This window comes from Desmodus rotundus, chromosome 1 (genome assembly GCF_022682495.2).
Source record: "Desmodus rotundus isolate HL8 chromosome 1, HLdesRot8A.1, whole genome shotgun sequence".
In the NCBI taxonomy this organism is placed as follows: domain Eukaryota; kingdom Metazoa; phylum Chordata; class Mammalia; order Chiroptera; family Phyllostomidae; genus Desmodus; species Desmodus rotundus.
Genome location: NC_071387.1, coordinates 99750063 through 99759012, shown reverse-complemented (window position 1 = coordinate 99759012; position 8950 = coordinate 99750063). Strand labels below are relative to the sequence as shown.

At 39.1% G+C, this 8950-nt stretch overlaps 2 pseudogenes; one reads left to right on the top strand and one right to left on the bottom strand.

Moving 5' to 3' along the window:
- Positions 1-1359: 1359 nt before the first annotated feature.
- On the top strand, positions 1360-2231 carry LOC112298476 (large ribosomal subunit protein uL18 pseudogene; annotated as a pseudogene).
- Positions 2232-5264: 3033 nt separating this feature from the next.
- On the bottom strand, positions 5265-6300 carry LOC112298497 (small ribosomal subunit protein eS6-like; annotated as a pseudogene).
- Positions 6301-8950: the final 2650 nt, after the last annotated feature.

The window sequence follows — 8950 nt, the reverse complement described above, 5'->3', positions numbered from 1 at the left end:
CGCCCTTGGTGCCTTATTTCCTAGTGTGCGCTCATTAGCTGTGACGCAATTGCAGTGGCCCTTCCTTTGAGATACAGAATGATGGTATGTTCCTCCCGAGAAGAGTTACATTTTCATCTGACAGTCCAAGTCTCACTCCACAGTTTGAAGGGGGTTTTGTTTTTATTTTTGTTTTGACAACCAGGTGATGTGAACTGCAGCTACAAATCTTAGGGATGGGAGACCTGCTGCTGTGCCCACTTTCCCGGCAGCCCCTCAGGGGTGGAAGTGAGTCATGTTTTCTTCCTAAGCATATAGGCCTTTGGGTCCCAGCTTTAAGGGGAGATGGTCTCCTAGGAGGTGTCCCACCATGAAAGAATGAGCCTTAACTTTTTCTTTTCCCCTCTGCGCCTTACGAGGCTATGAAAACTGTAGCTCGGTTTTCCCTCACGACGCGCGTTGCAGCAGAAGCAGTTTAGGGCCTCAGCTGACATCTTTGAATTCTTTCCTTCACCCAGATTTCTTTTTATTCAGGAAAATATCCAAAACTATGGAAATATGTTAACAACATAGTAAGTAAAAATCAGGCTACAAAATAGCTCATGGAGGATGCTCCTATTTTTGTGTATTGACATGGTTGGAAAAGGGCACGAGTATATACCAAAATTTTAAATACCATTTATATCTGGGTGATAAGATTATGAGTGAATTTTCCTTTTTTCCTATATACAGGTTTGTCGTTGTTGTTGTTTTGTTTCCTTAGCTTTATTTATGTTTCTTCTCTCTCTGTCTCTGTGTCTCTCTCTCAGACACACACACACATTTTATTAAAATGTGAAAATAACATACATACGCAAAGGTATGCAAACGCAAATGTTCAGTTTAATAAACAGTTATAAAATTAACATCTGTGTAATTACCCTTTGGATCAAGAAACAAAATATTTTTACCCTAGATTTTTTTAATCTAGTTCCTTACTATCTATTTAGTTCTTTAATGCTTTCAAGGAAACGTTTCTAATACATATCCAACACTTGTTTTGCAACAAGAGGGTTAGTCTAAATTATCTAATCTGCCATGTTACCAGAAATGGAACGGTAATAATCTCTTTCCCAGAAATTCCCAGGAAACACCTCAGTGTTTCCTTGACTCTAACGGAGTTAAGCATCCTCCCTGGTCAAATCCCTACAGCAAGGGGACTCTCAAGTTCAGACTGGTGGAGACACAAGCTATATGAACGATCCTGAGCCCAGGGTAGAGCCATCATGGACTGAGAGTGGGGGAGGGATCAAGACCCCAGGGAAGCTTTTCCCCCTACCGGAGCTCTGCTGGGCTTGTGGGTCTGTGGCAAGCTGCGGAGGTGGGTCTTTCATCCACAGGATGGGGTTTGTAAAAGTTGTCAAAAATAAAGCCTACTTCAAGCGATACCAAGTGAAATGTAGAAGACAACGAGAGGGTAAAACTGATTACTATGCCCGGAAACACTTGGTAATTCGGGATAAAAATAAGTACAGCACACCCAAATACAGGATGGTAGTTCGTGTAACCAACAGAGATATCATCTGCGAGATTGCTTATGCTCGCATAGAAGGAGATATGATAGTTCGTGCAGCTTATGCTCATGAACTCCCAAAGTATGGTGTGAAGGTCGGCCTGACAAATTATGCTGCAGCGTACTGTACTGGCCTGCTGCTGCCCGCAGGCTTCTCAGTAGGTTTGGCATGGACAAGATACGTGAAGGCCAAGTGGAGGTGACGGGAGATGAATACAATGTGGAAAGCATTGGTGGTCAACCGGGTGCCTTCACCTGTTATTTGGATGCAGGGCCTGCCAGAACTACTACTGGAAATAAAGTGTTTGGGGCCCTGAAGGGAGCTGTGGACAGAGGCTTGTCTATTCCTCACAGTACCAAACGATCCCTGGTTATGATTCAGAAAGCAAGGAATTCAATGAGGAAGTACATCGGAAGCACATCATGGGTCAGAATGTGGCAGATTATATGTGCTACCTAATGGAAGAAGACGAAGATGCTTTTAAGAAACAATTCTCTCAATACATAAAGACCAGTGTAACTCCAGACACGATGGAGGACATGTATGAGAAGGCTCATCCAGTCTATGAGAAGAAGCCTAAGAAAGAAGTTAAAAAGAAGAGGTGGAATCGTCCCAAAATGTCTCTTGCCCAGAAAAAAGATCGAGTAGCTCAGAAGAAAGCAAGCTTTCAGAGCTCAGGACCGGGCTCCTGAGAGCTAACAAACCAAATCACAATTTTCTGTGAAGATTTTTCAGATAAAGATAACAAACATTGAACAAGCAGCTAAAAAAAAAAAAAAGACCCCAGGGAAAGATGAGCCCCCAGGTTGTGCGTGTACCAACCAGGTGAATAGGTGCTGGGAAGCAGAGAATAGAGGTCCACCACAGTTTGGAAGGGCTGTCAAATTCCTGTTGTCATTACTTCCAGGGTGGAGGATTTGCTTAGAGGAATGGCATCAAGAGGAAAATTTAATTTTAATTCCTTATCATTCTATACTGTTTGAAATTGTCAATGCAAAGAATTCTTGCATTTATTGTAAGTTTTAAGGGGTTTATTGTCAAATTTTTCAATTCCAGAAAAATACATCCCAAATCATTAACAAAGAAATTCTTCTGGGAAATGGGATTTGGGATGGGAATTTCAACATTTTGCTTAAACATGGTACTGTTTTCATGTATCCTTTTGTAATAAATCAAGAGAGAGGAAAGGGAGAGAGGGAGCTGTTTGAGGACAAGAATCAGTCTTCCAGAGAATAGCCAGAGAAAAGACTGCAATGGAAACAGCAGGGAGGTAGAAGTAAATAGAGATTATAGTAACACAGGTCCAAAGCAGGAGAGATTTCCAAACAGGTGGAGGAAAACATCCCTGTTCCAGTGGCAGAAACAGAATGAAGACTGTGAGGGAAGCATTGGATTTGGCAATTAGCAAGTCATTAATTTTCTTAGCAGATCCCAGCCTAGTACGGAAGGCAGAGCATAGATGACAAGTTAAGAAATGAGTAGGAAGTAATATAATAGAAATAAACTTTCAAGACATTTATCAAGAAAAAAAAATAATTAAATTGCCTGAGGCAGAATCTTAAAGGAAAGACAGAATAGAAAATGTTTTCTTTTAAAATGGGGGTGATTGAGGTGTATTTGAAAGTGGAAAAAAAAATCAGCCCAGTAGGAAAGACTGAATATTTAAGGGAGAGGGAGAAACTACTGGTTGAGAAACAAACAAAAGAGGCAGGGGGGCCTCTGACTAATCATTTCTCATGCCAACATTTATCTTGAGTTCATCTACATATTTCCATCTCCCTAATTCAAGCCATCATCATCTCTTTCCTCTGGAATATCTGCAAGTATACCCTTCCCATCACTCTTCCAGAAAATAGCCAGCGAAATCTCTCTCTCTTTGTTAAATATTGTATTGTTTTTGCTATTACAGTTGTCCCAATTTTTCTACCTTTCTCCCCTCTTCCCAGCCCACCTCCCACTCCCACAGTCAATCCCCAGACCTTTGTCCGTGTCCATGGGTCATGCATGTATGTTCTTTGACTAGTCCCTTCACTCTTTTTACCAGTCCCCTCCCCGCCCCCCTTACAGCTGTCAGTCTTCTTCATGTTTCTATGCCTCTGATTCTGTTTTGCTCATTAGTTTGTTTTGTTCATTGGATTCCACTTACAAGTGAGATCATATGGTATTTGTCTTTCACGGACTGGCTTATTTCCCTTAGCATAATAATCTCCAGCTCCATCCATGCTGCCACAAAAGGTAAGAATTCCTCCTCCTCCTCCTTCTTTACTGTTGCATAGTATTCCATTGTATAAATGTACCACAGCATTTTTATCCACTCATCTACTGATGGGCACTGAGGCTGTTTCCAAATCTTGGCCATTGTAAATAATGCAGCTATGAACATAGACGTGCATATATTCTTTTGAATCAGTATTTTGGGATTCGTAAGATATGTTCCCAGAAATGGAATCACTGGGACAAAAGGCAGTTCCATTTTTAATTTTTTGAGGAAATTCCATACTGTTTTCCACAGTGGCTGCATGAGTCTGCACTCCCACCAACAGATCACTAGGGTTCCCTTTCTCCACATCCTCGCCAGCACTTGTTCTTTGTTGATCTACTCATGATAGCCGTTTCGGCCTTTGTGAGGTGATATCTCAACATGATTTTAATTTGCATCTTTCTGGTGGCTAGTGATGTTGAGCATTTTTTTATGTCTATGGGCCCTCTGTATGTCCTCCTTGGAGAACTGTCTCTTCAGATCCTTTGGCCATTTTTAATTGGATTGTCTCTCTTCCGGGTGTTGAGTTGTATAAATTCTTTATATAATTTTGAGATTAAACCCATGTTAGATGTATCATTGGCAAATATGTTATGTCATACAGTGGGTTTCATTTTGATGATGGTTTCTTTAGCTGTGCAGAAGCTTTTTAATTTGATGTAGTCCTATTTGTTTATTTTTTTTCCTTTGTTTCCCTTGATCTAAGAGATACATCAGCAAAAACATTGCTACATGAGATATCTGAAATTTTACTGACTATGTTTTCTCTAGGATTTTAAAAAAGATTTTATTTATTTTTAGAGAGGGGGAAGGGAAGGAGAAAGAGAGGGAGAGAAACATTGATGTGTGAGAGATACATTGATTGGTTGCCTCTCGCACACTTGGGGACCTGGCCCGCAACCCAGGCATGTGTCCTGACTGCGAATCAAACAGAGACCTCTTGGTTCACAGGCCAACACTCACTCTACTGAGCCACACCAGCCAGCGCATCCTCTAGGATTTTTATGATATCATGACTTATAGTTAAGCCTTTTATCCATTTTCAGTTTATTCTGATGTATGGTGTAAGTTAGTGGTCTAGTTTCATATTTTTTTTGCAAGTACCACTCCAGTTTTCCCAAAAACATTTTTTGAAAAGACTGTCTTTACTCTGTTGTATGCTGTTGCCTCCTTTGTCGTATATTAATGGACCACAAAGATGTGGGTTGATTTCTGGGCTCTCTATTGATCTATGTGTCTGTTCTTACGCCAGTACCAGATTTTTTTTTTTTTTTTAATCAGAGTAACCTCATAGTATAGTTTGATATCAGGTATTGTGGTCTCTCCAACTTTGTTCTTTTTTCTCAAGAATTCTGAGGCTACTTGGGGTCTTCTTTGGTTCCATATAAATTTTTGGAATATGTTTTCTAGATCTGTAAAACATGGCATTGGTATTTTATTTTTTTTTATGTTTATCTTTATTTATTTTTTACTCTTAGAAGACCTCATTTTGGGCTGGACTCAGACTTAGAGGTAGAAGCTCTCAAAGAGGACAGCCTACATCTCTTGGCAATTTGTTCCTGGCATTTTTCTTTGGCCTCCCTCATCCTCTTAGCCAAAAGTTCAGCATACTCTGCAGCCCCTTCCTTATTTTTCTTGGTACTTTGCTTCTTTTATACACACGCACACACATATATGTATATGTATATATATATTTAAATCTTTTGCCCATTTTTTGAAAGATTTTATTTATTTATTTTTAGAAAGAGGGCAACGGAGGGAGAAAGAGGGAGAGAAACATCAATGTGTGGTTGACTCTTATGTGGCCCCCACTGGGGACCTGGCCCACAACCCAGGCATGTGCCTTGACTGGAAATCGAACTGGTGATCCTTTGGTTCGCAGCCCATGCTCAATCCACTGAGCTACACCAGCCAGGGCAGTACATTGCTTCTTCAGAGTAATATCCTGATGTTTGTGTTGCAGACACGTGGAGTAACAAAATGCTGAATCTTAGGTGCTTTGGTTCTAGGTTTCTTACCTTCCCTGTTAAGGGCTTTCTCACAACATATTGGCAGACATCATCTTCTTTAGAGAGGTTGAAAAGTTTGCAGATTCTGCTAGCTCTTTTGGGCCCCAGGTGATGAGGCACAGTAGTATTAGTGAGACCAGGGATATCTTTCTCCCCCTTTTTTACAATGACCAAGTTGAGAACACTGGGACTGGCAAACACAATGCAATCCCAAACTGATTTGCGCTTTCGCTCTCCAGTCCTCCTCGGTCTGTAACAGGAGTGCCCTTACTCAGCAAAAGGCGGACACAGCCATGGGTCAAGACACCCTGGTTCTTGGGGAAACCTTGTCATTCTCACCACTGATTCGAACCACATAACCCTTCCACTCTTCACCCAGAGAGTCAGCAGCAACCTCTGTGCCCATACGCTTCTCATAAAAGGTATGAAGTTTGCATTTGTCATCCACTTCAATGAGTTTCTGACAGCCAGTGGCTGGAAAAGAGATGTTCAGCTTCATTTTGAAGCAGTCAACCACCTCCAAGGCACCACAGAAAAGAGCCCATTGGTATTTTAATAGGAATTGCATTAAATCTATAGATTGCTTTGGGTAGTATGGACATTTTAATGATGTTAATTCTTCCAATCCATGAACACTGTGTATGCTTCCAATTATTTGTATCCTCCACAGTTTCTTTCTTCAGTATCCTGTAGTTTTCCAAGTACAGGTCTTTTACCTCCTTGTTTTAAATTTATTCCTAAGTACCTTACTTTTTTTGTTGTTGTTGCAATAGTAAATGGGATTGTTTTCTTAGTTTTTCTTTCTGATAGTTCATTATGGGTATATAAAACTGCCTTCGATTTCTGAGTATGGATTTTATCCTGCCACTTTGCCAAATTCATTTATTAGGTCTAGTAGCCTGTAGGATTTTCTGTGTACAATATCATGTCATCTGTGAATAATGACAGTTTTACTTCCTCCTTTCCGGTTTGGATTCTGTTTGTTTCTTTTTCTTGTCTGATCACTGTGGCTAGAATTTCCAGTACTATGTTAAATAATAGTGGTGAAAGCGGACACCCCTGTCTTGTTCCTGATCTTAAGGGAAGCACTTTTATTTTTGCCCATTGAGTATGATGTTGGCTGTAGGTTTTTTGTATATGGCCTTTATTATGTTGAGGTATAATCCCTCTATTCCAACTTTGCTGAGTGTTTTTATCATAAATGGGTGATGGATTTTATCAAATGCTTTTTCTGTATCTATTGATATGATCATGTGATTTTTATATTTCAATTTTGTTTATATGATATATCACATTCATTGGTTTGCAAATATTGTACCATCCTTGCATCCCAGGATAAATCCCACTTGAATATGGTGTATGATCTTTTTAATGTATTGTTGGATCCAGTTTGCTAATATTTTGTTGAGGATTTTAGCATCTATGTTCATCAGTGATACTGGCACATAGTTTTCCTTCTTTGTTGTGTCTTTACCTGGTTTTGGAGTTAGGATAATACTGGCTTTGTAAAAAGAGCTTGGAAGTCTTCCCTCGTTTTAAATTTTTTAGAACAGTTTGAGAAGGATAGTTGCTAGTTCTTCTTTGAAAGGTTGGCAAATTCGATCGTGAAACCATCTGGTCCAGGACTTTTGTTTGCTGGGAGTTTTTTGATTACTGCTTCAATTTCATTAGTTGTTACCATTCTATTCATGTTTTCTGCTTCTTCCTGATTCAATTTTGGAATATTGTATGTTTCTAGAAATTTATCCATTTAGCCCAGGTTGTCCATTTCTTGACATATAGTTGTTCATAGTGTTTTCTTGCAATCCTTTGTATAACTGTGATATCAGTTGTTGCTTCTCTTTCATTTCTATTTAGGTCCTCTTGCCTTTTTGGTTTGCGGACCAGCACTCAATCCACTGAGCCACATCAGCCAGGGCTCCCCTCCACTTGCTTTTTTATTATGAGTCTGATTAGAGGTTCATCAATTTTGTTTATCTTTTCAAAAAAACAGCCACTGGATTCATTGGCCTTTTCATTGTTTTTTACTCTCTGTGTTATTTATTTCCACTCTGATCTTGATTATTTCCTTCTTTCCTCTCACTCTGCACTTTGTTTGTTGTTGTTTTTCTAGTTCTTTAAGTGTAGGGTTAGATTGTTTATTTGAGATTTTTATATCTTCTTGAAGTAGGTCTGTAATGCTATGAACTTCCCTCTCAGGCTTGCTTTTGCTGTGTCCCATGGGTTTTGGATTGTTTTGTGTTAATTTACATTTGTTTTCAGGTACTTTTTGAATTCTTCCTTGATCTCATTGATGACCCATTCATTATTTAATAACATGCTATTTAGCTTCCATGTATTTGAATATTTTTGAGTTTTCTTTATTTGAGGTTGATTTCTAGTGTCATGCCATTGTGATCCAAATTGAAATTATTTCAATTATCTTAAATTTGGTAAGACTTATCTTGTGTCCTACTGTGTGGTCTATCTTTGAGACTGATCTACGTGCACTTAAGAAGAATATGTATTCTGCTGCTTTGGAATGGAATGTTCTATAAATATCAGTTAAATGTGTTTGGTATAAGGTCTCTGTTTCCTTGCTTATTTTTTGTCTGGAAGATCTATCCATTGATGACAATGAGGTGTTAAAATCTCCTACAATGACTCCATTGCTGTTGATCTCTTCCTGAAAGTCCCCTAAGATTTTCTGTATGTATTTAGATGCTCCTACAATGGGTGCATATATGTTTACAAGGGTTATAGCCTATTGTTGGATTGATCCCTTAGATATTACCTAGTGACTTTCTTTATCTCTTGTTATGGCCTTTGTCCTGAAGTCTATTTTGTCAGATATAAGTATTACTACCGCACCTTTTTTTTGCCTCCCTTTGCATGGAATATTTTTTCCGTCCCTTCACTTTCAGCCTATGTAAAGCTTTTCTTCTGAGGTGGGCCTCTTGTAAAAGCATATATATGGGTCATGTTTTCTTATCCATTCAGCTACCCTATGTCTTTTGATTGGAGCATTTAATCCACTTACATTTAAGGTTATTATTTATAGGTACATATTCATTGCCATTTATTCCTTTATACCTGTGTTCCTCTCTCTCTATATTTCTTCTTCCTAAAGCAGTCCCTTTAACATGTCCTGCAATGCTGCTTTGATGTTA